The sequence below is a fragment of the Phodopus roborovskii genome, unplaced genomic scaffold (genome assembly GCF_943737965.1).
Source record: "Phodopus roborovskii unplaced genomic scaffold, PHOROB, whole genome shotgun sequence".
NCBI lineage: Eukaryota > Metazoa > Chordata > Mammalia > Rodentia > Cricetidae > Phodopus > Phodopus roborovskii.
Genome location: NW_026126954.1, coordinates 41,182 through 65,485, shown reverse-complemented (window position 1 = coordinate 65,485; position 24,304 = coordinate 41,182). Strand labels below are relative to the sequence as shown.

Here is a 24,304-nt window from a genome sequence, read left to right as displayed (position 1 = left end):
CAAAGACAAAAATATCCAAAATCAAATACCACCAAGCCCCTAAATGATATACTACCTACTTTTAAATGTTTATAGCTTAATTCATTGGTCTTTTTCAGAAAAAAATAAAAAAGACTATAACCAACCTGTAAAAATAATTTTTAAATAACATGGTTTTAAATAACACTACTAGACATGAAAAGGAACAGGAAAACACTTATTTCCCAATACAGAAACTCTCTTTGTTTCCATTCATACAAATAGTACTGAGTTAAGAGATTTACTTTTTGATATCAGACAGATCAATGTTAATTCCACACTTTATGGTTTTAAAAGGTCCTTTCCGTTTTCTTCCACAACTAAAAAAAAAAGTAAAATATAAAATGTGAACGCATATCTTTAAGACAAGAAAATGAATGCCTATAGTTACTTACTTATCTGAAGATGTTGATTCACTATCTGAATAGTCTTTGACTTGCATTCTTCTTTCATTTTCTTCCTATTCATTAAACAAAACATTCACAATCATATTATAACAAGTTTATTGCAATAACATAAATCAACAATCATTTATATGAGCGTTTGTGACTATATTATAAAAAGGAGCATTTCACTATACATTATCACATTATTCACTAAAAGTTATCAAAATGAATAAAAACAGTGATCGTCAACCTATGGGTCTTTGTATGATCTCCTGCGTATCAGATATCAACAATATGATTCATAATAGTAACAAAATTGCAGTCACGAAGTAGCAATGAAATAACAGAAAAATAAGAAAACCAACAGGAATTGTCCTAATTTTATTATGAACAAAGATTTTGTACACATTTCAGAGAAGATACTACACAAATGGTCAATATGTTAATAAAAAGGGGTTTAGTAAAAGTTACTATGAAAACAACTATCAAAACTTAAGGAGGCCTAATTTTATAAGCACTTAGGTAACACAAAAGAAAAGAACAGAAGAACTTAGATCAAGTAAATCAAGTATCAAAAATGTTAAACCAGGCAACTATTATTACAAATTAACAAAGTACCTCCTTATGAAACCTAGCAATCATATTTTGCACTGTTCAAGATAATGCCTATGTCCTCAGAAATATCTATATTGGGCTATTCATAACAGTATTATTGAGAATGGCCTCAAAATGGCAACTATAGATGATCAAAATGGTGATTTGCATAAGAAATTAATACACTTTGTCAACAAAAAAAGAGGGAAAAAAATCTTTCTGCTTAGTTAGACTAATATTGTAGACTTACATTGTAGAAAGAACTGACTCCTGCAAACTGTCCTTAGATCAAAATATGGAAGGTACACAAATATGCATGCACATATATACACAACACACACACAAAGTACTGATACATATTATAAATCTCAAAATCTCTACTAAAAAGTTACTTTACATAATTTATTCATATGAAAACATAAAACAAGTCTGTAGATGTGGCATGCAGAAATTACAATACAGTTGTACAAATTGTATAAGCTCCAAGAAATATGAGTTATTGAAATTGGAAATGAACTTTCACAAGAAAATAATGGTATGGTTGACCTTCAATTGATTGCAGTTCCAACAATATAACCCAGATTGTTCTCTGAAAAAGAAATTACCACTGCCTTATAAAACTGATGATGACTGCACAACTATGAATATGCTAAAAACAAAGCACAGAATTATAAACTTTAAATTCCCATATTGAGCCCATGGGATTATTATACCTGAACATTAAAATTTCAACCCTTAGGAAGAACAAATAGTATTAGAGAAAAGTATATCATGGCCCCCTTTTTTCTACAGTAGTAATATTTCCTAACGCTATCAAACAAGTAGAGATGATAAAGATTCTTATCCAATTCTGTGGTGACTTTTATATCTAAAGACACCTGCTGTAGGATAATGCTCTTTTTCCGTGTAAAGATTTGTCACTCATATAGTTTTAACAAAAACACTGACTGGCCAGTAGTCAGGCAGGAAGTATAGGCAGGGCAAGCACACAAGGATAATTCTAAGAAGGAATGCAGAGACAATCACCAGTCAGAAGTAGAGGAAGCAAGATGAGCATGCCTTACTGAGAAAAGGAACCAAAACATAGATTAGAATCGGGATAATTTAAGTTGTAAGAGTTTGTTAGTATTAATCCTGAGCCAAACAGTTTATATGTTTATTTGGGATACAATGGCTGCAGGACCAGGTGGAACAGAAACTTCCATCTACAGATATTATAAATTATAAGAAAACTATTACCCAGCATTTCATAAAATATAAAATATCAGAAGTTAAGCTTAAAAGTCATTGTCAAGTCAACCTTATATGTAAAAACTCAAGGAAAATACAACACATGAGAATCAATTAATTTAATACCACTTAAAGAAAAAAGGAGAATTAAAATTAATAAATGTTTGAAGACTTGGGCCACTGAACTTATGCAGGGAAAAAGGAAACTTCTAATGATAAAGAGAATTTGGCTCCCTAACTGGGAGTACTGACTAGACGCCTCAGCCCAGCCCTAGGAGAAAGGAGTTAGTTCACCACTGTCTGTGTCAACAATCCTTTGTTTTAAAGAAATCCAGATAAGCACTAATTGCAAATTGCAAAGCACCCCCTAATGAGCTAATTGACAAACTCATAAATCCACAGCCCTAGAAGACTACCTTGCTTAAATATATGGTTATTGCTTTACTTTATACTTTGTGTAAAGACTGAGTAACCATGGAAATTCTCTAATCTTGTGGCTCTCTGCCTTGTGGTCTTTGCCCTAAAAACTTCCCTCAGTTGTTGCTAGACACCTCTAATGCTGCCAAGTAGAGGTCCCTGCCAGATTGAACAATAAAGAAACCATTGCTTTTATATCGGAGAGTCAGCTCCTTATGGTGGTCTGTTTAGGGTTTTGTGAACCTGGCATAACACTAAGAAAAAGTGAAAACCTTTCTGTAGAACCATGAACACATAATTATTTGTGCTTTTAAAAAACCAAATAACCAAAATGTCAGTTCCTCCTAGAGCACTCTGCATTTACTGTAATTTCTATCAAAATAAAAACAAATACCAATGAAACTACTTTCAGAATTATTTCCAATCCCTGTTAAAATTCACATATGTTCTCTTCAAGGACACCAACTGAGGGGAAGTTCTGATAGTAAAAGTTATTACAACACTAGAGAAATAGAAACTGTGCTGGTGACATACACAGATAATTAAATAATATAGAGTTCATAAACAAAATTTTGTATGTATTATCTAGTGACATTTAGACAACTAAATCTTTTGACAATTCTATGCAAGTCTTTAATGTAGACTGAACAAATTCATACACATTACATGCTTGTCTCCCCTTTGCTCCAGTTTTGTCCTGTCTTCTTCCCAAAAATGTCTACCTCCTTTCTGCTCATGTTTGTTTGTTTGTTTTACATCCCATTTTATTTAACCCTGACTACATACACAAAACAGGTATGGAAGCAGAAGTGATTAATAGCCTGGTGATCTCTACACTGCCAGGGAGTCACACATGACTGCTAAAGGCTGTTATGTTACCTCAGTCATTCTCCTTATTTTGAGCACTGTTTCTCGGTCAGTATATAGAACTCATCTTTATTGAAAAGGTCATATGTAGTTTAAAAATAGTTTCAACATAATCATGTTTTAAGCTTTGTTGTACGGATGGGATTGAGTTAATTATCACCAGGTGTTAGGACCCATAAAGAGGGATCCACTGCATCTTGCCTCAAGATAAGAGAGTTCAAAACTGTCCTTAGTATGACTAAAGACCTAAAGTTGTAAACACTTGGCTATCTCAGAAAGGATGTTTGGCCTGTTATTTAAATAACAACAGACTTGGGCTCAGGTGTTTACTCTTGATCTTGAAAGCCAGATAGCACAGATGGCTACCAAATACCTGGAGGGTTAAGGGAATTAACTCTGTTTGCTCCTTAATCATGATAATAGAAGTCTTATGTCTTTGTTCCCACTTTTGGCTGCATACTTTCACTATTGACTGGATTTTCCCTCCAGACTTTGCTGGCTCTAGCTCCTTTTTTAACCTCTCCTTTTCCAAATCCACACTCCCCTTCTAGGGTAAGAACTGGGCAAGTCAGCTGGCTCAGACTGCAGCCCTGAAAAGACCACTTCACATAACTAGGAAACTTTTTCCAAAATTGTTCTGTCCTTAAATATGCCTGACATAAACAACCAGATATCAGACTCTCCAAGTCTGAACCAACATCAGCCGCCCATTTATTGTAAACCCTTTTATTAAGCTCTCAAACAGATTGACATTGCTGGCCATGGTGATCAAAAAGAGCCCATAACTGGCACCAAATGAAGGGGCACTTGATTCTTGGAGAAGGTAAGAAAAATTTTCCTTAAATAGAAATAAGGTTTGGTTCTCTCACAAAGGGGTCATGACCATAAGTGAGAGTGAGAAATAAGCATAGATTTATGTCATTTCTCTCAGACACAGCTTTTGATAACAAGTTTTTGTTCAGAGGAACAGCTCTGAAGCTTATTACAAGTAATAAAGTTTTAATCTGTGGTTTCCTAAACAAGGAACCACTAATGCTGAAAACTGGAAAATCATAAGAGGGAATGTAAAAACAGCCCATGAGAACAGACATGAAATCCTTACCAATTATTTTGCAATGTGGCCTTCAGTAATGCACACCATGGATTCATTCCTGGGTCATAAAGAGGAAACTCTTCTGAATCTCCTAGAGACATCTTAGTCAGGGAATATTGCTCCCACATACAGGAAAATGATTTAAATATGCTGCCTCTCATTTCAAACACACCATATTTATATTCAGAATAACAGATATTCATTCCCATCAATGTAATTCAGAAATTCAGTGTACACTGCCTCAGCCCCGGGGACTAGTTATAGAAGATGAGGAAAATTATCAACAGGAAAATAATGGGTTCAACACTTATGACATCTATGATTTCAGCTCAAGTATGTGACAATATTACCCACCTACTGTAGTGGGATATTCACTTTGTCTCCTTTTGTGGCACTGACCATGACCATTGGGGAGTGGAGCCAGGGGGGGCGTAAGTGATCTGTGGAACTAGGTCAGAGGAGGAGCAGGGGGATGCTCTCTTGCAAGCCTCACTGGGACAGGAGAACTTCTGGAGGCATTCTTGGAAGCAGGAACCTGCTGGTGCTCACCTGTCTATGTTGTGAGTTATTTCTCCCTGAATAAACATCTGTTCAGCCTAATTGTTTATCCAGATCCTTATTAAACCATGATAACCTACTTCTGAGTTCTTAAAGAATTTCAGAAAATCTGCTGATGACAATGGCATGCATGTATGTTACTAATCGGGACTTGTCCAACTGGCTAGCAGCTACTCCTATACTGGCAGCTCTTCTGATGTCGCAGCGACTACTGTAGCAGTCATTCAAAAGTCTCAAACAACTTTTCTTTGACTGTGACAATAGGTAATACTGGAAAAAATGGGTACAAAAAAAGAAAACAACTAATTAACAGGCCTGCTTTCGCACAGTATGTAAAAAGGCAAAACACTGGGCTAATGAATGTCAATCCAAATTTGACAAAAATAGTAAGCCTATAAACCTCCAAGAGGGAAAACTCTAACCTTAGAATAAAAGGTAAAATCAATGTAGGCAACAAAAAAAATAAACCAAACTCAAAAGCAGTAATGTGTTCTTCGGGAGAAATAAAAGGAGCTAAAGCAATGGCATTAAATTTCTTAATTTCATGGACAAAACCTGTATCAATGTTGATCTCATACAGAGAAAACTAATCTTTGAGAAAAATTCTAAATACTGGAGCAGATCCTTCAATTACTAGCCAATAACTGTCCACACTGGCCAATGTCTGGAGACCCACCTTTCCAAGGTGCTAGAAGACAAAGAAATTCTTTAAAAACTCATAATGTCAAACACCTCCAAATGCTGAATAGTAGGGTCCACAAGCTAGGGAGCTTTATCAAAAGCCAGGCTAGATCTAGGGACCCTAGGTAGATACCACCTACCACCCACCAAATGCCCTTCAGCCCAACATTCTCAGACTGCTGGCCCAGTCTGTGGATCACATATCCTGGTTACAACTTCAGAAGACTTTGGCAATATTACAGGCTATCCCACATTCAGAATCCCTGGACCCAGAACACCAGTGAACCTGAAAAATCACTAGAAGCCTTGGCCACTTAGGCTAGAAGACCAGAGAGAAAGGAGGAAAGCAAAGAACAAAATACCCATCCAACAAAGACAAATGCAGGAATCAACAGCTACACCTGTAATCACCCTAAATCTAGATGCCTAAACGCCAAGGTAAGAATACTATCAATAACAGAAAGGACAATATGGCATCACCGGAACCAAGCTAACCTAAAACAGAAAGACCTGGACAATTCAACACAGCTGAAACACAAGAAATGACCTAAAAAATGACTATATGAGGATGATAGAGAGGTCTTTAAAGAGAAAATGAAAAAATAAATTCCCTTAAATTTTTGAGGAAAACACGGAAACTAAAAATTGGAAAAAATAAAAAAGAAATCACTAAAAGAAAGCCAAGAATAAATAAACATATCAAGGAAATGTTGAAGACCTGAAAATGGAAATAGAAGCAATAAAGAAAACACAACCAGAGTATTCAAGAGATGGAAAACCTGGGTAAAGGATCAGGTACTACAGATGCAAGAATCAACAAAAGAATACAAGAGATGGAAGAGAAAATCTCAGGCATTAAATACTGTCCTCTTTAGAGGAAATAGATTTACTGATGAAAGAAAATGTTGAATTTCTGACACAAAATGTCCAGAACATTTGGGACATTGGGGAAACACCAAATCTATGAACAACAAGAATAAGAAAAGAATCCTAGCTCAAAAATCTCATAAAAAACTTTTAACAAAATTAAAGAAGAAAACTTTTCCAACATAAAGAAGGCTATTCCTATAAAGGAACAGGAAGCTTATACAACACAAAATAGTAGATTGGATCAGAAAATAAAATGCCTGTGCCACAAATTTATCAAAACACTAAACATACAGAACAAAAAAAAAAAAAGATATTAAAAGTGACAAAGGGAAAAGGCCAAGTAATACAAATGCAGACCTATTAGAATCACAAGCAATTTCTCAATGAAAACCCTAAAATCCAGAATGGCTTGAACTGATGGCTTTTGCAGACTCCAAAGGCCACAGATGCCTGTTGAGATTATTATACATAGCAAAGTTGTCAGCATAGATAAAGGAAACAATATGCCTCATGCCAAAGTCAAAATTAAACAGTATCTATCCACACATTCAGGCCTAGAGAAGGTACTGTAACTCAAATGGACATACATAACAAAAACCGACAGAACATTTGTCCCAAACACAAAAGACAGTAACTTCTACAATATCATAGAACCTTCTCCAAAACTGTCCATACACTTGGTCACAAAGTAAGTCCCCACACATGAAGGGAGGAAGGGACAGAAGGAGGTAGGGAGGGAGGAAATTTTTAAAGTGTTTTTCCCCCCACCATGGAAATAAATCTTGTATCTTATAAGACTACTATATAAAAGCTAGATTTCAAAAACAAGAAGCCTAGAAACTCATGCAAACTGAAAAACTCTCAACTGACTCACCACTGGACCACTGGATCAAGTAAGTATAAAGAAAAAAAAGTCTTCCTAGAATTCAATGAAAACGAATGCACAACACACTCAAACTTATGGGACACAATGAAAATGATGCACTAAGTGCCTTCATGAAGATACTAGAGAATTTTCTAATGTAACTTGGTTGTACACCTGTAAAGCTCTAGACAAAAAAGTAAACACATCCAAGAGGAGTAGATGGCAGGAAATAATCATACTGAAGACTGAAATCAATAAAACAGAAACAACGAATGAAACAAAGAATCAACAAAACAAAGAGTTGGTTCTTTGAGAAAAATCAACAATATAGACTCATGCGTATCCAAGCTAACTAAAAGACAGAGGGAGAATATACAAATTTACAAAATCAGAAATGAAAAGGGACACATAACAACAGAAACCAAGGAAATCTACGGAATCATTGAATTAGGTTATGCTTCAAAAATGTACTCCACAAAATTGGAAAATCTAAAAGAAATGAACAATTATCCCAATGGATACCTCTTCCCAAAGTTAAATCAAGGACAGATAAAAAACTGAAATAGACTTATAAGTCTTAAGGCAACAGAAGCAGTAATTTTAAAAAATCAAATAAAAAAAAAAAAAAAAAAAGCCACACTGACTCCAGCGGAGTCTATTTGACATGGAGAAAACCATATTTTTGGACCACAGGCATGTGTTCCACAGAACTTAAGTCTCCCAGAGGTCCTTGGCATCCTGCCCCTATGCTTTGTTCCAATCCATTGATCAAATTCTGTGGATTTGGGTTCTATACTTTATCTCTCTTGATAATAATAAATAATATAACAGGTCCTGGCCAAGGCTTGGTGAATGAAAGGATAAAAGTTCAGAGACTAGGAGGGAAAAGAACCAGAGAGTTCACTAGTAGTCAAGAAAAACAGTCTAGGAATTCCTACTACTATAATTTATGGTAGAAGGCATTACATACTCAGAGGAGGATGGTGGGTACCTCCAGTAAACAGGGAAACTCCACGGAGACTCAGAAATACTCCTATGCCATACACTGGAGTATATGATGATCAGGGAATTAGATGGATAAATATAGATGGAGAGAAAGTGTATTACACACTTAACTTTATGGAAAGATTACCTAGAGCAAGACCTCCTCAGTGCTTATTGACAAAAAGGGACCAAATTAGTTTAACAAGACTATTACAAAAATTAAATGCTCACCTCCCCAAAAAGTTGGATAGAGGGTGCTTCAAAAACAACCAAATTGGCCTGACTGGCCATAAATATGTTAAGCTTTACAAATTTCTACATTTTTACACAGGAGTCTGCTTGACAGAATTCTAAGAATAAAATTGACTTCCGGTCTGTGACTCTTAAGCACTCTCTGGAGGCCAGAAGGTACTTAGAGGGTACTTCCTGCTCTGTTCTTTTAGTTTCAAGGTAAGTTGTCAACATGTAACTACTCAGCAGATGTGACTAAGTACAACCTGACATGGGGTCAAATCTTATTTCCTAAATAATTTGTATATATCTGATGTTCTCACTGAGGTAAACTTGCAGCAGATTCCAACCACATCTCTTTGCATGTCTCTCTGTACTCACCAAATCCTTACCGACCTATTACTGGAGCCCTTCCTCCCACAGAGGAGACCCCCGACTGGATCAGTCCATGGCAAAAATTCATGGCAAAAAGTTTAATGTAGAATTCAACCAGACTTTCAAAGAAAAGCTAATACCAATTCTCCTCAAATTCTTTCACAAAATAAAAGTTAACACTGACAGTTATCCTGATAACTAGACCACACAAAGGTTCAACTAAGAAAGAAAACTACACACCAATCTCCCCCATGAACACTGATGCAAAAATACTAACTAAAATTCTGGCAAATCAAATCATAGAACACAACAACAACAGAAAAAATCATCCAAATAAGCTTCATCCCAGAGATGGAGGGTGGGTTCTATCAATGTAATCCACAAAGAAACAACAAAAACAACATTAAAAAAAAAAAAAAAAAAAAAACATGTGATTAGCTCATGAGATGCTGAAAAGGTATTCGACAAAAGCCACACCCCTTCATGATAAAGGTTTTGGAGAGATCAGGAAAAAAGGAACCTAAACATAATAAAGGCAAGTCAACAGTCAACATCATATTAAATGGAGAGAAACTCAATGCAATTCCACTAAAATTAGGAACAAGACAAGGCTGTCTCCACTCTCTCCATATCTATAACCTGAAGTTACAGCTAAGGCAATAAGACAGGTAAAGGAGATAAAGAAAATTCAAACTGGAAAAGAAGAAATCAAAGTATTACTATTTTCAGATGATATGATAGTATATATAAACAACACCAAAGATACTACCAGGGAATTCCTACAGCTCATAAACACATTTAGTCAAGTGGTTAGATAAAAGTTTAATTTAGATGGGGAAATCTCCCATTCTCATGGATTGATAAGATTAACATAGTAAACATGGCAATCTTATCACAAGCATCCACAGATTCAACACAATAACCATTTAAAACCTCAACACAACTCAGACTTCAAAATCACTACTCAATTTCATATAGAAAAACCAAAAAACCCAGCATAGGTAAAACAATCCTGTACAATAAAAGACATTACAGAGATATTACAATCCTGATTTCCAAGCCCTACAACAGAGCAGGCTATAACAATAAAAACAGCATGGTACTAGCACAAAAACAAAAGCATGGTAGCTACACATTCTAGCAAAAGTAGGTAAATAGCCAGAGCTGGCCATCTCCTGTGGCCATATTGGTACCAAGCCCAATTGTCATCAGAGAGACTTCATCCAGCAACTGATGAAAACAGATGCCAAGACCCTCAGCTAAATATTAGGCAGAGTTTCAGGACTCTACAGAAGAGGAGAAAAGGGATTTTTTGGAGACAGACGGACCAAGCACTTTACAAGAAAACTCACAAAATCAACTAACATGGGCTCCCAGTAACTCAGAGAGTCTGTACAGACAAGCAGAGATCCTGCATGGGACTGGCCCTGACCCTCTGCCTACATGTGACATTTTTATAGCTTGGTCTTCTTGTGGGACTTCTAAAAGTGGGACCAAGGGCTGTCTCTGAGTCTTACCAGCTTTTGGGGCCCTATTCCACATACTGAGTAGCTTTGTTCAGCTAGAACACAAGAAGAGATGCTTAGTCTTTCAACAACTTGATAGACTAAGTTGTTTAGAAATAGAAATGAAGAGGAGTAGATTGGGAAGGCTTAGGAATGGGATGGGGCGAACAACAATGCAACATAAAAATAAATAAATGAGTGAATAAATAAGTGAATGAATTTGTGGTGTGGCAAAAGCAAAACAAAATCAGACAGTAGACCAGTGGGATATAACCAAAAACCCAAATCAAATCCACACACTTACTGATACCTGACTTTCAAAAAAAGAAGCTAAATTAATACAATGGAAAAAAAAGAAAGCATCTTCAACAAATGTTGCTGGCCTCACCAGATATCTTCATGAAGTCAAATATAAATAGATCCACAGCTATCACCCTATACAAAACTCAAGTCTAAGTGGCTCAAAGACCTCAACATGAATCCAGTTACGCTGAACCTGAGACTAGAGAGTGGGGAATAGCCTTGAGTGCACTGGCACAGGAATCAACGTCCTAGATCTAATACCAACAGCACAGGCACTAAAATCAATAACTAATACATGGGACCTCATGAAACTGAAAAACTTCTGTAAGGCAAAGGATACCATGCAGCCCATAGAGTGGGAAAAAATCTTCACCAACCCTACATCTGATAGAGCATTGATTGACAAAATATATAAAGAAACTAGACATTGGAGGGGGAAAAAGTCAATTAAAAACTGGAGAGCAGATATAAACACAGAATTCTCAACAGGAAAATATCAAATGGCTATCAGGGAAATGCCAATCAGATTCTATCCTATACCTATCTGAATGGCTAAGATGAAAAACACTGATGACAGCTTATGCCGGAGAGGATGTGGAGTAACACTTCTTCAATTCTGGTGGGAGTGCAAACTTGTACAGACATTTTGAAAATGGCGGTTCCTCAGGAAAATGGAAATCAGTCTACCTCAAGATCCAGCAATTCCACTCTTAGGATATACCCAAAGGATGCATGCTCATACAACAAGATCATCTGTTCAACTATCTTCACAGCATCTTTATCTGTAATAGCCAGAACCTGCAAACAACCTACATGCCTGTCAATCAAGGAGTGGATAAAGAAAGTGTGGTTCAATCATGCAGTGGTGGCACACGCCTTTGTTCCCAGCATGGGGAAGCAGAGTCTCTATGAGTTGGAGATATCCTGATCTACACAGTGAGTTCTAGAAAAATCAAGACTACCCAGAGAAACCCTGTCTTGAAAGTACCCCACCCCCCCAAAAAAGTGGTACATTTACTCAATGGAGTATTACCCAGCTGTTAAAAAATAACATCATGAAATTTGCAAGAAAATGGATGGAACTAGAAAATAGCATCCTGAGTGAGGTAACTCAGACCCAGGAAGAAATGTGGTATGAACCCACTCACACGTAGTCATTAGCTATAAAATAAAGGATAACTATGCTATATAAATCATAGACTATAGATAACAAGCAGAGTTAAGAGGGACATTCAGGTTTCCCTGGGAAAGAGAAATAGAAGAGATTTCATGGGTGGACTGGGGATAAGTGCCATGAGAACTTGAAGAATCAGGTTGGAGAAATAACTGAGTGGGAGAGTACTGAATGAGATGACTGTGGCAGGAGTCATTTCTGGATCAGGTAGAAGAAACCTGGTGCAAGTGGATCTCCCAGTTATGACCCCAGTTATGGGGGAAACATCTTAAACTGGCTATCTCCAGTTACCGGGTAACTTCCTTTTTTAAATTTGTACTTGTGAATGACTTAACAAAAAATTTAAATAACAGTGTAAACAGGCATAATTCTTCCATTAACACTAACGCTAATCATGGTTTTGTTTATTGACAGCATGAGCTGGTATATACTTTCTGGTTTTTTTGTTTTGTTTTGTTTTACTTTTTTGTTTATTTTGTTTTTTTTTTTTCCAGACAGGGTTTTACTGTGTAACAGCCCTGGCTGTTGTGTAACTCACTCTGTAGACCATGCTGGCCTTGAACTCACAGAGATCTGTCTACGGGCCTCCCAAATACTGGAATTGAAGGAGTATACCACCACCACCTGGCTGGTATGTGCTTTTTTATATCCCATTGTTTTCTCCTTCAGAACACTGTGTGATTATTTCTCAGATACTTCTGAGTATCTCATTATCTAGTAGGAAAGTCTTCTTGAGCTCAAAATTAAAGACACACTGAATTTTAAAAATTCCAAATTTATAGCCTTAGGTTTAAATCTTCAAAAGTTAATGACCATAATTAATTAATTTTTTCTTCTTTTTTAGTTCCATGCTTGTCTTTGACCAGACATGAATGATCAGACTCTAGCAAGAGAGTATACTGGAGGAAGATCACAAAAGCCTACCTTCTACTGAAAATATACATTTATATAGTCTTCTAAACTTCTACTGCATAATTAGTAGTGGGTGGCTATCACATCAACTTGCTATCTTGAATGAGTGTGTATGTTGGGGCTTTTTCTGCAATAGTTCCTTTAAAGTCCTGTGTTCAGAGTATATTAAAGACAGACAAGTAATGCCTCTTCCTTATCAGGCAGCTGCATAGCACAGCTCCCAGCATAGCAAGGAGTCCTGGGGGTCCCAGGAAAATATCTTTGCCTTTTATCTGAAACCTGACTTTGTCAAATAGCTGGATATATTTCTTTCTAAAACTCAAATTACAACTAAAACCTGATAATAGTCATATGTGTGTATATATACATATACGTGTATATATATTATACAAATGTGTATGTATATACATATATATTATACAAATGTGTGTATATATACATATATATTACATATATTAGCAAACACATTAAACAATTTAGCAATTGATGAAATACCATGTTATTAAAATCCCTAACAATCAACACGGCCAAACTATTGTGAACAACACCATTAAACACATAAACAGAAAATTTAAAAAAGAAAAGGGGATATATATACTTGAATCTCCATTTAACTATAATAACTTCATTTTTTTCCTCTTTAAAAAATAGTGATGTTTCTACTGCCTTGAAGAAGACACAACATAAAATATATGAAAAGATCTTGAGACTAACCAGTGGGAAAGACCCAATATACTTCTAACATCAAGGCAAGATTATGTTTATGGTCTTTCCAGAAAATGAGCAAAGTCTCAGATAGTATTATTGTATGTAGAATAATGCTATCGATTGCCAATCGTTTAGAAAATGAGTTTTGGCTTCATTTGACACAAGGCAATCAACAAAAACCACCTTTTAGTGTCAGAGAAGACCTGTCTATTCCTGAGTGCTGGGCAGTGGTGGCACATACCTCTTATCCCAGCACTTAAGAGGTAGAGGAAGGCAGATCTCTATGAGTTCAAGGCCAGCCTGGTCTACATAGTGAGCTCCAGCGCAGGATTCAAAGCTACAGAGAAGCCCTGTCTCAGGGGACAAAAAAAAAAAAAAAAAAAAAAAAAAAAAAAAAGGAAGAAAGAAAGAAAGATGGAAAAAGAAACTTACATAGCAGAGAAGTTACTCTTATATATCATGTACAAATAATGGAATAAAATAGAACATATGCATACCTATATAATATGACTTCACCTGGTATTTTTGTCAATAGTGTTTTGCTTTTAAAAATCACATTATTATCCCTCAGTACTGTAATTTCACCTGTGATCATATCCTTTTCTCTACAACTGCCTTTGGAATGGAACTTTTTGGTAAAAATGCTACTTACACTGCCCTTCCTGCAGGTTATAAAGAATAAAGATTTATGTGAGCTAGGCCATATTATACCTATTTTGCTCAGTAAATCTGAACAGAATTTGGAGAACTATCCTTGAAAATTGATGACATTTACATCTATTAGACCAAGTAACAGTTGCAGCCACTGTAGTTTTTATTTTGTATCCCAGGAGTAGTTAATGGAATACAAAAAGAACTGCCAAATATAGCAAAAATATTAGCAGAAATGAATTGAGATGGGTGAGTGGAGAACTACAGTTTCACAAAACAGAACAATTATAGATTATCTGTTGCTCAAATATAATCTTGGTTTTATGATTTTTCTCATATATGGTCTCTATAAATGGTCAAATTAATGATTTTTAATAGAGATAAAATCTCCTAAGTGACCTTAGAATGTCCATTATAGTTAAGAAGAATTTGCTCTTTTACTTGTCCTTTCCTCTGTTATAATTCTCATGCTTACCTACATTTAGGCTAGCCATAAAAGGCAATGCATTCAACTTTGGACTCTGCAAATTATTTTCTTTTTTAAAAATAAGCAAAATTGAGATTCAGGTGCACAAAAGTCCTTGTGCTCAAAGATAAGCACTAGGGAAATCAGAATGTTAAAAGCATAAGATTGTCTATTCAAAGGAAAAAATAATACACAACCATTTTATTCTGCCCGATTAAGAGTGGATTTTGTTAAACGGCTGGTGTGGGTGACCTTTGCTCTATCTCAGACTTGGAACAAACACCAGCTGCTGTGTCCTGTTGAACTGGACGTACCTCACAGATATACAGGATGCAACTATCCTGCTTGCAGAGGACCCCCACCCCACCCAAGGCAACATTGTAAGAGAAAGAGGTGGTGGAAGACTACAGGAAACAAATATCTTCCAGACAAAATAGAACACACATACAAACATAAGTATGAATTCACAGAGACTGTGGCATCATTCACAAATTCAAACCAGATGGGTCGCTGTGCTGAGAGGGGAATGTCAACATACTCGCTCACTCCAAACCAAGAAACTATGTGCAACAGGCTCCCCCTGGCAATGACAAAATCCATTCTCTACAACAGAGTCTCACTGGGTAGATGAGCCACACTTCAAAGGCATCATGCCCAGGAGTAGTTGACTAATACAAACCAAAATCAATGTTTTTTTGTTTTATTTAGGTGCCACTTTTTGCTTCCTCAGAACATTTTTTAATGTCTTACTGTTATTTTTCTTATTTATTTCAACCTCAGTTTTTGTGTTTTATAGAGTATATTTGTGTGTATTACTTTTGTTGTTTGAATTTTATTTCTTTTGAGGGGGTCATGTGGTTGGATATGAGTAGGATACCAAGAGAATATAGGAGGAATTGGTAAAGGGGAAAACATGATTCAAGAATGATGTTTGAAAATTTTGTTTTAAAAAATGGTTTTTTAAAAGCCTCCAAAAATCTCCATCTCCAGTGAATAGTTTCCCGCTCTACTTCAAGATATGAATTCTCAATTATTCCTGCTGCCATATGTCTGTTCCATCACAAATTACACATTTTATTTTACAAGTAGCACTGGCTGTGGTATTTTCTCAGAGCAGTAGAAAAATTACTTATGAGACTTTAAAGCATCCCTGACAAACTAACTACTCAGGGATGTAACATCTGGAACTGAGATTTTCCATTTAGTATCCTAGGGCTAATGTGAGTACTATTATCAACACAGGAAGGGGACTTCTAACTCATCTCTCTAAAAATTATTATATTTATTAACAAACTTACGAATTAGTGTATGTTTCCACATGACCTTTGCACACAAATGACAACTCATGCTGGAAAAAATCTGGACCAAGGGGGAAGGTGATCTACAGCTGGGGGAAGTCCAAACATGTACAGCTACTTTGGAAATCAATATAGCAATTACTCAAAAGACTGTCAATCAATCTACTTCAAGATCCAACTGTCCCACTCTTGGGCATATACCCAAAGGATATTCAATCATTCCAGAAGAACAGTTGCTCAACTATGTTCATAGCATAATTATTCATAATACCCAGGACATGGAAACATCCTAAGATGTTTTTGAAGAACAGATAAAGAAAATGTGGTACATAAACAATTACACAGCTGTTAAAAATAATGACATCAGGAAATTTGCAGGCTGCTATGGGCTAAAAAACTTGTACACTATAAAGTTTTGTTACTTGTATTGGCTCAATAAAACACAGGAAGAATTTTGGAAACAGGAAAAGCAGATGCAGAGGGAAAAAGATGAACAATACCAAGCCATGCGGCTAAAGACAGGTAAAAATTATGGGTTAATTGAAGTTGTAAGAGCTAGTTAGTAATAAGCCTGAGCAATCTTCCAAACAGATTATACTTAATATAAGCCTCTGTGTGTTAATTTGGGATTAAATGGTTATTCAACTGGGAGGGACAGCAGCAGGCAAATAAATGGAACTAGACAAAAATCATTCTCAGTGAAGTAACCCAAACCCAGAAAGACAAACATGGTTCCTACACACTCATAACTAGATATTAGCTGTATAGTAAGTGATAATCATGCTACAACACACAGCACCAGAGAGGCTAAGTAACAAGGAGGGCTGGCACCACAGAGGATGTGTGAATTTCCCTGCAAAAGGGAAATAATAAACTTGGGGTGGGTGGGGATGGAAATCGAAGGGATCAGGTGGGAAAGGAAGAGATGAAGACTATCCCTAGCTCCTCTGCATATATGTTGTGGTTGCTTAACTTGGGATTTTTGTGAGAATCCTTTGTTAGCATTTGATAATTATTTGTTTTATTGATGGGAGACATTCAAAGTAGGGTGAAATGACTTGTATTTCCTTTATAACTATGAACCTATGTATTATTAAAATGTTTATTGGCTATTTTTTTCTTTTTTAGAATTATTTATAAACTTTGATGGACTATTACGTAAATTTATCTTTTTCAGTCTGAAGAATTAGTGATTCTTAGTGATCAAAGATACCTTCATCATGGAGTATTTTTCTTTTTGCCTACATTAGCACATATAGCTTTACTTAATTAGGTAATTGTATGTAAAAATGAGATTTTTAAAATAATTTGAAACACATCATTTTAAACTATTCATGCTTTTATGGTTTGTGTTCAAAACTGTTATTTTGATGTGCCTATGCCTTAATATGCAGCTAGGTATTTCCTTTTTGTATCTTTCAAACATATACTTATACTTATACATATACTATATACTTAGTGTTTTAACTAAAATATAAGAGGGGTTAGGGATTTAGCTTAGTGGTAGAACACTTGTGTAGCAAGAAGAAGGTTCTATGTTCAGTCCACAAGATGGGGAGAGGGTGGTATTAACTACAGTATGAGGAGTTTCTTTTCTGCTACTGACTACTACTGTTTTATATCCATCTTGAACATGGATGGGTCTCTTCTTAGATTTCATGGTATTTAAACATGTTTTTAATATTCCTCAGTGTCCTATGTAGGCACAGTGGCACACACTTGGGATGCAGAGGCAGGTGCAATCACTCAAAGGTCCTTGCCAGCCAGAGCTACACTGTGAGACACTGTCTGAATACAATTAAATTTGTCAATGTCCTTAGGATTATAGATTTGTAATTTTAGTGCAGGGAGACAGAAGACAGACAGATCCTTTGAATTCACTGGACATCCAGCATACTCTGTTCTGCAAGTTCAAAGTGTTGAGATTACTTGAGGAAAAAGACTCAAAACTGCTGCCCCACACAAAAACAAGCATTTGTGTTAAAAAAAAAAAATCCCCTTAACACTCTTCTCCCAATGTTTATGCAAAGTGAACTTACTTTTAATGATTCTTGGAAGGAGCAGGCCTGGTACTGTGCATATTTAGCAATTGTAGTATGAGAACTTTTATTTTCATACCGCCAGATTTTCTTTGTTCCAGTGGGATCCCAGTTTTCATCTGCTGGCTGCAATAATTGTGTCCTCACTTCTACCATATGATCATTGTTAGCTTCTACCAAAGTTTTGGTAGAGAACAATCCAAGATCTTCAAAAATAAATATTACTCATTAAATTTGTAAAATTACACTCATTAAAAATTTGAAAGAAATTAAAATTATGGAATATTATGTTTCTGTCAAAATAGTTCCAATCCATTTGGTAGCAGAATTGTAGATCAGTCCCTTGATGTAGCCATTATAACAGATGAAACAATTCTCTTTTGTATTTTATACTAAAAATATTCTATTATGTAATATAAACCATCTTTTAAAAGACATGAATTAAATTAAGCTGCTGGTAAGCAATATCATGTGCTCCAAAGACATGTTTAATGACATATAAATTACCCTAAAAACTTTTTAAAAATTAATAAGCTATTAAAAAGCAGATACATATGGAACTAATGTAGAGAAATGGAAGACAGAATAAAGAAAGGAGCAGAGGAAGACTATTACAAAAAGAAGGGAAGGAGCAGGGGAAGAGGAGGAAGAAATGAAAAATAAGAGAAAGCAGAGATAGTAGTTGAGACAGAAACAGGCATAGGAGATTAAAAATACAAAAATAAACAAAATATTCTACATCATAAAATTACACAACCAACTACTGCTATTCTAAGTTCACTAATATTGAAACTGTTCAAATATTTTAAAAGTTACCTAACTTAAGAGCTCCAGCAAGGCCTCGAATTACTGTGACCGGGTTTTTTGGGTTGATGCAAAATTGATGTAAAAGAGGAAAAAAGGCATCACGCTTATTTTCCAGCTATAAAGTTAAGACATTTCATTAGTTCTCTGGAAACTCTTATACTCCATGCATATTTGGCAATTTAAAATAGACAAAGCACACATACACATTGGTATAGTGTGGATATGACATTTTATTTTTTGATGTGTACTGAAGCAGCATTATAGTATTTTGTGTTCATATTTTCAAGAAATTATAGAGAAAATATAAATTCTTTTCTGTTTTACTTTTTTAAAGTAATTTAATGAAAGACATTTTAAATAACCCATTTTTTCCAACAGCACATTTTAAATGTATTTTCTTCATTTATTTAATAAAAGGTATGCTAAATTATGCACTTTTGAGTATAAACATGTAAAAAGAAATAGGTCACCAAAAGGACAAATTTTAACTTTGTTTATTCTCAACATATTTAGAAAGTTACCACTTCTCCCCCTTAGTTTCTTTTTCAACTCTGTGTATAACACCACCACCGCCCCGTGTGTGTGTGTGTGTGTGTGTGTGTCTATTACTTACTTGCCTAGAACATTTGTCATTTTAATTAGAAAAGGGAAGGTTAAAAATCATAAATACAGGTGGGGCTGTGGCTGTTTGGCTTTGTTCAGAATGGGTCTCACTATGTATTCCTGGCTGGTCTGAAACTCACCTTTAGAACAAACTATCCTGGAACTCACAGATATGTGCCTGCCTCTTTTTTCTCAAGTGCTAGCTGTGCAATCACAAGCAGTTTAGCATGTTACCTTACTATCCTACTGAAAGCTTACAATCCTTACACATGAGAAACGAGAAACAAATACTATTTTTACAGCTGACACTTTTAGAAAACAATAGATGCAGATAAATATTTACTAAGAACAATAGAAAAGTTTTGCTTCATTAATCTCATAAACCAATCAAAACATTGCTTAATTTGCTATCTCTAAACAATTTTCTTGCAAAGATTAGAAAATAAATGTTTTTGTTATCTACAGTAAGAAGACTTATTTTCAGATTCAGAATACAATAATGTATTTCTGAAATATTTAAAATATTCAATCCCTTAAGAGTAGATACTTATAGTTACCCTAAAAGTCAATCTATGCTGATTTAAATATGTATCTACCTATAGTATCATTCAAGTTGGTTCAGACAATTGACTTATTTCTAGTTAGTTAATCAGACTTACATAAATACTAGGAGTAGGTGGATTCAACTTCTCCTTTGGTAAGGGAGGATATGGTGAAGTCGGAGGTCTTGGAGGAGGGGCATATATCCAACAGAACATGACTATTAGACAAGCCATTCTTATCTAGATTCCTTTTTAAAAGAAAAATACCAGAAGTTATATAATAGCTATAAATTGATGTTTAAGAGGGAAAAAAATCAGAATTATTCATTATAAGGAACTAGTAAGTTTTAATGGAATGAACTATTAAACATTCTTTACATTGGTTGTAATTTCCTAATTTCTTTTCTCAATTAAAACATAAATATCAACTAAATTATGACTCTAACTTTATTCCCTCCTCAAATTCTCATCAGATTTTAAATATTCACACACACACAAATTTAATGACAGTACTATCCTTATATTTCTCTTCCTAAAAATAATGCCAATAACTTTCCAAAGTTACAGCCAATCCAAAATCCAGAAAATTCATTTCTTCTGCTTCATCAAATTTTAACTTCAGGGTTAGAAAGACAGCTAAGCAATCAAAAACTGGACTTGCTATGAACCAAATATAGGTCCTCTGCAACAGCAAAAACTGTTGTTAAGGATACAGCCATCAATCTAGCCAACTCTTAATAATTTTTGAAGCTATGGTTACAAACAGGTCCAGTTAACATACTGCATGTAATCATTATACAAGTATGTAACTTTGAATTAACTTGTTTTTCTTTAGTGACAAGTATCATAATTGCCAGGTTATACGTTAATAAAAACTTATAAAGATTACTCTCAAACTCTAAATTTTTGGGCATAAGACTGTAAGGTAATATTTATAAATATGAAATTGAATTAATTCAGGAACTAATTCAACTTTTCAAGTTTACACTACTCAGGCCCACATAATAAAACTTTAAATGTATTAAATATCAATAGTATGGAACTCAAAATATTAAAATTATGGTAAAGCATTCAAACCAGAGAGATGTGTCAGAAATTAAGGACAAGAGTTGCTCTTCTAAAGGACCTAGTTTAAGTTCAAAAATCCCACATGGAAGAAAACAACCATTTCTAGTTCCAGTTCCATGAGATGTGATACCTTCTTCTTTAAAAACAATGCAGGCTATTTATTGCCTTAATGGCTACCAAGAATTTAAAGGACAGTCCCTGTTGCTAGCAACACCATGTACAAAGAAATATCCCTGTTTCTTTTGATTCTGCCTTGCTTTTGCAGTAGGAAGATGAAAACCTATTAGATAAGTTATTATGGTCTTAATCTCAAAGTTCTCACAGAATATGATTGATCTTCTATAATGGCTATTAAAGCTATTAGTTTCCCAACTCTTTCTACCTCCTTTAAAATTTACCTTTAAATTAAAAAACAAAAAGCCCTGTTTTAGCAAATTGTGTTATTAAGGTCAATACTTGTTAGCACTAAAAATAAAAACAACAAAGCTATCAAAACTACAAACAAAAGAAAACAGAAAGAGTTGGAGGAGTATTATTCTTTCCACCAAGTAAGATTCAGCACTGTAAATATAACCTCCAGAATCATGATGCCTATTGTAATAAGTAGTAAAAGGTAGTAATACTAGACAAAGATATGTCTTACCTAATGCAGCAGTCTTAATAAATAAATAATAAACAATGAATAGTAACACCCAAACAAAAAGAAAAACACTGCATATGAAACTGCCTTTTAAACATAAAAAACTATACAGTCTTTGACACATTTTACAAGCATAGGATAGAATCGTATTTAGTTATTTCATGTCTTCTTAATAATTTTCACCTTTTGATGAACTTTACCACACTCACCTGCATGCTTTCAGAACTTCTGTTGAAGTAGAGTATATAGACACAGACACTGGTGGTGTAATTTGAGGTCTAGGTCTGAGGCCAAGATTAACAACGACAGAGCTCTCTGAGTTTTCTTGCCCTTCTTTATTACTGGTATGTAATCTACTGTGAGGGATGATAAAACCAGTAATGTGTGCATGATTCTGGTTAGTTAACTTTGGAGAAAGTGATTCTGTGGAATTGGCTGAAGAGGGTGAAGAAGCAGCAAGATTATCAGGCATTTTGTGAATAGCTGGATGAACATTATTGACTTTGTCACAAGTCCCAGTACCCACACTGTCAATAGCTTCTCCAACCAAGGCAGAAGGCTGTGGATTGTCTACTACTAAATTTGTTGACTCAGAATCTTCATTATTAGGGCTGGAGATAGCAACTGATGTGATCTGATGAACATGATTAGAATGTCCCTTTACATTAATACAAATATTTGATATGTCTTGCCTACTTGTTTTAGAACTCAAGGATCTACTCCTTGAATGCTTACTCTCTTTGGTACAATTAGTGACCTTTTGTTCTTCTGAGGTAGGAATATGAAAGGAGAAATGGTTTGGAGCATGCCCTTTTGGACGTGAATTTTGAGGCACACTATGATTTCCATTCTGATTCTGAATACCAGTGCTAGCTGCTTGGAGATATTTTGTGGACCCAGTGAGATATGGAGGGTGGTCATCATTCACTGTTGCCAAATATAAACTCTGATCTTTATCAGAACCCTGGGAAAAGGAAGAAAAGAGGTTGATTTAAATATCATAAAATGCCTAACCCAACGACAAAATGTTAAATAAAACTGAAGCCACCAAAAAATACAATTAAAATATCTAACAACATCTATAATGAAAATTTTAACATTTTAAAAAGTAAATAGTCTAAGTTAATTATCTGATTCAATTACTGCATATTGTTCAATATTGACATATATATTCTTTTTTTTTTTTTTATAACCTCAGACAGTGGAGCCAGGATGTATTCCTGGTGCACAAAAGGACCTTGTGAACACATCCCCCATGGAGGGATAACTGCCTTAATCTAGAGACAGGAGAGAAGCCCTAGTCCCTACTTCACAGGACCTGTCAGACTTACATGACCCCAACTGTATGGCATTCCCCTACATATGGAATTGGGGTGGGGGGATGGGAGGGGAGGGTGGTTAGAGTGCATGTGAGAGGGCAAAGAGAGTAAACGGGAGGGAAGGAGGGAAGGAGAAGGGAGGGAAAGACATATATATTCTTATACCAAACTATTATACCTGTAAACATAAACTAAACAATGCATCTGCCTGGTACAGTCATGGACACAAAGAGTTTATTAAGATTTATAGTAAATTTAATGTACATTGTACATGTGTTGAACTTTGTAAACTAGAAAAAGATGTATTAACAATTTTGTTTTTTTAAATTATGAGAGTAGAGTATATTTAGTATTGAAATTCATGTTCTCTGACCATGTACATTTCCAAAGTCCCCAGCTTATGTATTTTTATTATGTATTTATTATTGTTGTTGTTACTATTATTATTGTTGTTGTTGTTGTTGTTGTTATTATTATTTTAGATTTTATGAGGTGTTTGCCTGCAAAAGTATGTGCATGTCATGCCAACAGAAGCCTGTTGCGGCATCAGACTTCCAGAACTGGAGAGTTAAAGATGGTTGTGAGCCACCTTATGGATACTGGGAATCTATCCTATATCTTCTTCAAGAGTAGCCAAGTGCTTGAAGTAGCTTGAAACACTCACTCCAGCCTTGATAAATTTTTCTAAATTGGGATATAAAGTAATAGTAGTAAGTAAGAGAAACAGACACAGAGGGAACACTGCCACAAATAGTCAAAGTCTAAGACACATAGAAAAGTGTTTCTTGGTTGTTTGCTTTTTTTTTTAAAGATTTATTTATTTATTATATATACAGTATTCTGTGTGCATGTACCCTATCCCTGCAGGCCAGAAGAGGGCACAGATCTCATTATGGATGGTTGTGAGACACCATGTGGTTACTGAGAATTGAACTCAGAACCACAGGAAGATCAGTTAGTGCATTGAGCCATCTGTCCAGCCACAGAAGAAAATTTTTAATAAATTAAATAATATTCAACATTTATATTCCGTACCATAAGCTGATCCCAGTAGATAATTCTCAGATGAAATAACTAATAACTATTTAGAAGAAACTCAT

At 35.2% G+C, this 24,304-nt stretch overlaps 1 pseudogene; it reads right to left on the bottom strand.

Moving 5' to 3' along the window:
* LOC127214689 (histone demethylase UTY-like) overlaps nucleotides 1-22,858 on the bottom strand; it is a 54,129-nt pseudogene extending 31,271 nt beyond the window's left edge.
* Nucleotides 22,859-24,304: the final 1,446 nt, after the last annotated feature.